This window comes from Tursiops truncatus, chromosome 16 (assembly GCF_011762595.2).
Source record: "Tursiops truncatus isolate mTurTru1 chromosome 16, mTurTru1.mat.Y, whole genome shotgun sequence".
Lineage (NCBI taxonomy): Eukaryota > Metazoa > Chordata > Mammalia > Artiodactyla > Delphinidae > Tursiops > Tursiops truncatus.
In genome coordinates this window covers 50,653,277-50,659,276 of record NC_047049.1, presented here as the reverse complement: position 1 = coordinate 50,659,276, position 6,000 = coordinate 50,653,277, and positions in this window count along the sequence as shown.

Below are 6,000 nucleotides of genomic sequence, written 5' to 3'. Positions count from 1 at the left end.
AATTTTATTCTTTTACATGTCACTGTCCAGTTTTACCAACACCATTTATTGAAGAGACTGTCTTTTCTTCATTGTATATCCTTGCCTCCTTTGACATAGATAAGTTGACCACTGGTGTGTGGGTTTATCTCTGGGCTTTCTATCCCATTCCATTGATCTATATTTCTGTTTTGTGCCAGTACCATATCGTCTTGCTTACTGTAGCTTTGTAGTATAGTCTGAAGTCAGAGAGTCTCATTCCCCCAGCTCTGTTTTTATTCCCTGAAGACTGCTTTTGCTATTTGGGGTCTTTTGTGTCTCCATACAAATTTTAAGACATTTTGTCCTAGTTCTGAAAAAAATGACACTGGTAATGTGATAGGGGTTGCTTTGAATCTATAGATTGCTTTGGATAGTATAGTCATTTTCACAATATTGATTCTTCCAATCCAAGAACATGGTATATCTCTCCATTTGTTTGTGTAATCTTTGATTGCTTTCACGAGTGTCTTATATTTTCTGCATACAGGTCTTTTACCTCCTTAGGTAGGTTTATTCCTAGGTATTTTATTCCTTTTGTTGCAATGGTGAATGGGATTGTTTCCTTAATTTCTCTTTCTGATCTTTCGTTGTTAGTGTATAGGAATGCAAGAGATTTCTGTGCATTAATTTTGTATCCTGCTACTTTACCAAATTCATTGATTAGCTCTAGTAGTTTTCTGGTGGCATCTTTAGGATTCTCTATGTATAGTAACATGTCATCTGAAAAGAGTGACAGTTTACTTCTTCTTTTCCAATTTGAATTCCTTTTATTTCTTTTTCTTCTCTGATTGCTGTGGCTAGGACTTCCAAAACTATGTTGAATAATAGTGGCGAGAGTGGACATCCTTGTCTTGTTCCTGAACTTAGATGAAATGCTTTCACAGTTTTTCACCATTGAGAATGATGCTTGCTGTGGGTTTGTCATATATAGCCTTTATTATGTTGAGGTAGGTTCCCTCTATGCCCACTTTCTGGAGAGTTTTTATCATAAATGGGTGTTGAATTTTGTCAAAAGTTTTTTCTGCATCTATTGATATGATCATATGGTTTTTATTCTTCAATTAGTTAATATGGTGTATCACATTGATTGATTTGCATATATTGAAGAATTCTTGCATTCCTGGGATAAACCGCACTTGATCGTGGTGTATGATCCTTTAAATGTGTTGCTGTATTCTGTTTGCTAGTATTGTGTTGAGGATTTTTGCATCTATATTCATCAGTGATATTGGTCTGTAGTTTTCTTTTTTTGTAGTATTTTTGTCTGGTTTTGGTATCACATTGATGGTGGTCTCATAGAATGAGTTTGGGAGTGTTCCTTCCTCTGCAATTTTTTCAAAAGAGTTTGAGAAGGATGGGTGTTAGCTCTCTTCGAAATGTTTGATAGAATTCACCTGTGAAGCCATCTGGTCCTGGACTTTTTTTTGTTGGAAGATTTTTAATCACAGTTTCAATTTCATTCCTTGTGATTGGTCTGTTCATATTTTCTATTTCTGGCTGGTTCAGTCTTGGAAGGTTATACCTTTCTAAGAATTTGTCCATTTCTTCCAGGCTGTCCATTTTATTGGCATAAATTTGCTTGTAGTAGTCTCATGTGATGCTTTGTATTTCTGCAATGTCCATTGTAACTTCTCCTTTTTCATTTCTAATTTTGTTCATTTGAGTCCTCTCCCTCTTTTTCTTGATAAGTCTGGCTAAAGCTTTATCAATTTTATCTTCTCAAAGAACCTGCTTTTAGTTGTACTCATCTTTGCTATTGTTTTCTGTGGTTCTATTTCATTTATTTCTGCTCTGATCGTTATCATTTCTTTCCTTCTACTAACTTCGGGTTTTGCTTTTTCTTCTTTCTCTAGTTCCTTTAGGTGTAAGGTTAGATTGTTTATTTGAGATGTTTCTTGTTTCTTGAGGCAGGCTTGTATTGTTGTAAACTTCCCTCTTAGAACTGCTTTTGCCACATCCCATAGGTTTTAGATCATCCTGTTTCTGTAGTAATTTGTCTCTAGGTATTTTTTAACTTCCTCTTTGATTTCTTCAGTGATCCCTCCGTTATTTAGTAACGTATTGTTTAGCCTCCATGTGTTTATGTTTTTTACATTCTTTTCCCTGTAGTTGATTTCCAGTCTCATAGAGTTGTGGTCGGAAAAGACGCTTGATATGATTTCCATTATCTTAAATTTACTGAGGCTTGATTTGTGACCCAAGATGTGATCTATCCTGGAGAATGTTCCACGTGCACTTGAGAAGAAAGTATAATCTGCTGTTTTTGGATGGAATGTCCTATAAATATCAATTAAATCTATCTGGTCTATTGTGTCATTTAAAGCTTCTGTATCCTTATTAGTTTTCTGTCTGGATGATCTGTCCATTACTGTAAGTGAGGTGTTAAAAGTTCCCCAATATTACTATATTACTGTCAATTTCCTCTTTTATAGCTCTTAGCAGTTACCTTACATATAGAAGTGCTCCTATGTTGGGTGCATATATATTTATAATTGTTGTATCTTCTTCTTGGACTGATTCCTTGATCATTATATAGTGTCCTTCTTTCTCTCTTGTTATATTCTTTATTTTAAACTCTATTTTATCTGATATGAATATTGCTACTCCAGCTTTCTTTTGAGTTCCATTTGCATGGAATATCTTTTTCCATCCCCTCACTTTCAGTCTGTATGTGTCCCTAGATCTAAAGTGGGTCTCTTGTAGACAGCATATATATGGGTCTTGTTTTTGTATCCATCCAGCAAGACTTTGTCTTTCGTTTGTTTTGTTTTGTTTTGTTTTTGCATTATGCAGGCCTCTCACTGTTGTGGCCTCTCCCACTGCAGAGCACAGGCTCCGGACGCGCAGGCTCAACGGCCATGGCTCATGGGCCCAGCCGCTCCGCAGCATGTGGGATCTTCCCAGACCGGGGCACGAACCCATGTCCCCTGCATTGGCAGGTGGACTCTCAACCACTGTGCCACCAGGGAAGCCCAAGCCTTTGTCTTTTGGTTGGAGCATTTAATCCATTTACGTTTAAGGTAATTATCGATATGTATGTTCCTATTACCATTTTCTTAATTGTTTTGGGTTTGTTTTTGTATGTTCTTTTCTTCTCCTGTGTTTCCCATTTAGAGAAGTTCCTTTAGCATTTGTTGTAGAGCTGGTTTGGTGGTGCTGAATTCTCTTACCTTTTGCCTGTCTGTAAACTTTTGATTTCTCCGTTGAATCTCAATGAGATCTTTGCAAGGTAGAGTAATCTTCGTTGTAGGTTTTTCCCTTTCATCACTTTAAATTTGTCCTGCCACTCCCTTCTGGCTTGCAAAGGTTGTTAACCTTATGGGGATTCCCTTGTATGTTATTTGTTGTTTATCCCTTGCTGCTTTTAATATTTTTTCTTTGTCTTTAATTTTTGTCAATTTGATTACTATGTGTCTCAGCGTATTTCTCCTGGGTCTATCCTGTCTGGGACTCTCTGCGCTTCCTGGACTTGGGTGGTTATTTCCTTCCCCATATTAGGGAAGTTTTTGACTATAATCTCCTCAAATATTTTCTCGGGTCCTTTCTCTCTCTCTTCTCCTCTGGGACCCCTGTAACGCAAATGTTGTTGCATTTAGTGCTCTCCCAGAGGTCTATTAGCCTGTCTTCGTTTCTTTTCATTCTTTTTTCTTTATCCTGTTCCATGGCAGTGAATTCTACCACTCTGTCTTCCAGGTCACTTATCCATTCTTCTGCCTCAGTTATTCGGCTATTGATTCCTTCTAGTGTAGTTTTCATTTCAATTATTTTATTGTTCATCTCTGTTTGTTTGTTCTTTAATTCTTCTAGGTGTTGTTCTTTTATTCTTCTAGGTCTTTGTTAAACATTTCTTGCATCTTCTCGATCTTTGTCTCCATTCTTTTCCCAAGGTCCCAGATCATCTTCACTATCACTATTCTGAATTCTTTTTCTGGAGAGTTCCCTATCTCCACTTCATTTAGTTCTTTTTCTGGGGTTTTACCTTGTTCCTTCATCTGGTACAAAGTCCTCTGCCTTTTCGTTTTATCTATCTTTCTGCGAATGTGTTTTTCCTTCCACAGGCTGCAGAACTGTAGTTCTTCTTGCTTCTGCTGTCTGCCCTCTGCAGAAGTCTTTCTTGAGTTCCATTATCCTGTCCATTCTCTCAATTATCTCTTGGATATTTCCATTAATTTGTGAAATTCTTTGAATAATATCTGACTCTGTAATAGAAAAGCAAAGGCCTTTGCCTTCTGTAGATGTTTTGTACACTTTTATTTCCTGTGCCTAGTAACGTTAATGGAATATAATAGATATTTACTAAATATGTGCTGAATGAATAAATTAATACAACTTTCCCTCAGTTCTAGACTATCTAGTTATCTCCAACTTATTCCTAGATATCCCAAATTGCATGTTCTAAAGGCATCTGTAATTTATTTTACAGTTTTCCTCCACTGCTGTTGCTACACACACATACACACACACACACACACACACACACACACACACCACATATCTATTATGACAGCATAATGGATGTTGTCATTCAAAATCAATATCTAAAAATTTTCTTTAATCTTCTTTTAATTTTCTTTTTAACTCCCTACAGAGAAAATTATAAGACATTATTGAGAATTATTAAATAAAGAAGTGGTGAAATATACCTTGTATGTGATTTAGGAGACCCAAAATTCACCTATCAACTCAATACAACTTCACCTTCTCCCCAATAGTAGTATTTACATATTGTTTCAATTTGTATTGATGATATAGGTTAATTTGGGGGAGATTATACAGTATTACTTACAATATTAGATCTTCTAAATCATATGCAGAGTACATGTTGTTGGGGGAGAATTTTGACAACTGTTACTCAAATTTACTTTGAAGTACAAATGCAAAAAAAAATTCAGAAAAAAATCTTGAAGAAGTTTAGAGGAATTAGCATGGTAGATGTTAAAACACAAAGTTTTTGAAATTAAGACAATTCAGTATTGACACAAAAATAGGCACATCATTCAATGGAAGAGAAACAAACAGTCCAGAAATACACCTATATATGCACAGACCACCACCCCCCTTAATTTGTGGTTAAAATGTCATTGCAGAACAATGGGAAAGAACGGTCTATCAAATATCTCATGCTGGTGGGGTGGTCATGCATATTAAAAATATGCAACCTTATACAGACAAATCAATTCATCGAGGATTATACATCTTAATATAGAAGCTGAAACAATTTCTGGAAGAAAATGTAAAAGAAGAGCTTCACAACCTTGAAGATAGGGAAAGCTAGTATAAACTACAAGGAAAAAGCACTAACCCGATTGGTAATGATTGACATATTGGTATACATTAAAATTCTGCTTATCAAAACATGTTACCACAGGCTTCCCTGGTGGCGCGGTGGTTGAGAGTCCGCCTGCTGATGCAGGGGATGTGGGTTCGTGCCCCGGTCTGGGAAGATCCCATGTGCAGCAGAGCGGCTGGGCCCGTGAGCCATGGCCGCTGAGCCTGTGCTTCCGGAGCCTGTGCTCCACAACGGGAGAGGCCACGGCAGTGAGAGGCCCGCATACACCAAAACAAAACAAAACAAAACAAAAAAAAACATGTCACCAAGAGAGTAGAGAACCAACCCACAAAATGGGAGAGGATATTTGCAATGTCATTACTGTCCAAGGGATTCTATACAGAATATGAAAGAAATAAGAAAAAAAAAAAAGAGGCACAATAGAAAAATGGGCTAAAGGTCTAAACAAGCATTTTAGCACAGATGAGACTCAACTGGCAAACAAAGATCTAAAAAGAAGTTCAACTTCATTAGTCACCAGGGAAATGCAAATTTAAAAAACAGTAAAATACTGCTACATTTACCTCCCAAACAGAATGGCTAAAATGAAAAAGACTGATGACACCAAGTAAGTTCTGGTGACTATGTGCGGCAGCCCAACTCTCATATGGTGCTGAAGAGTAGAAGTATACATTGATAAAACTTCAGAA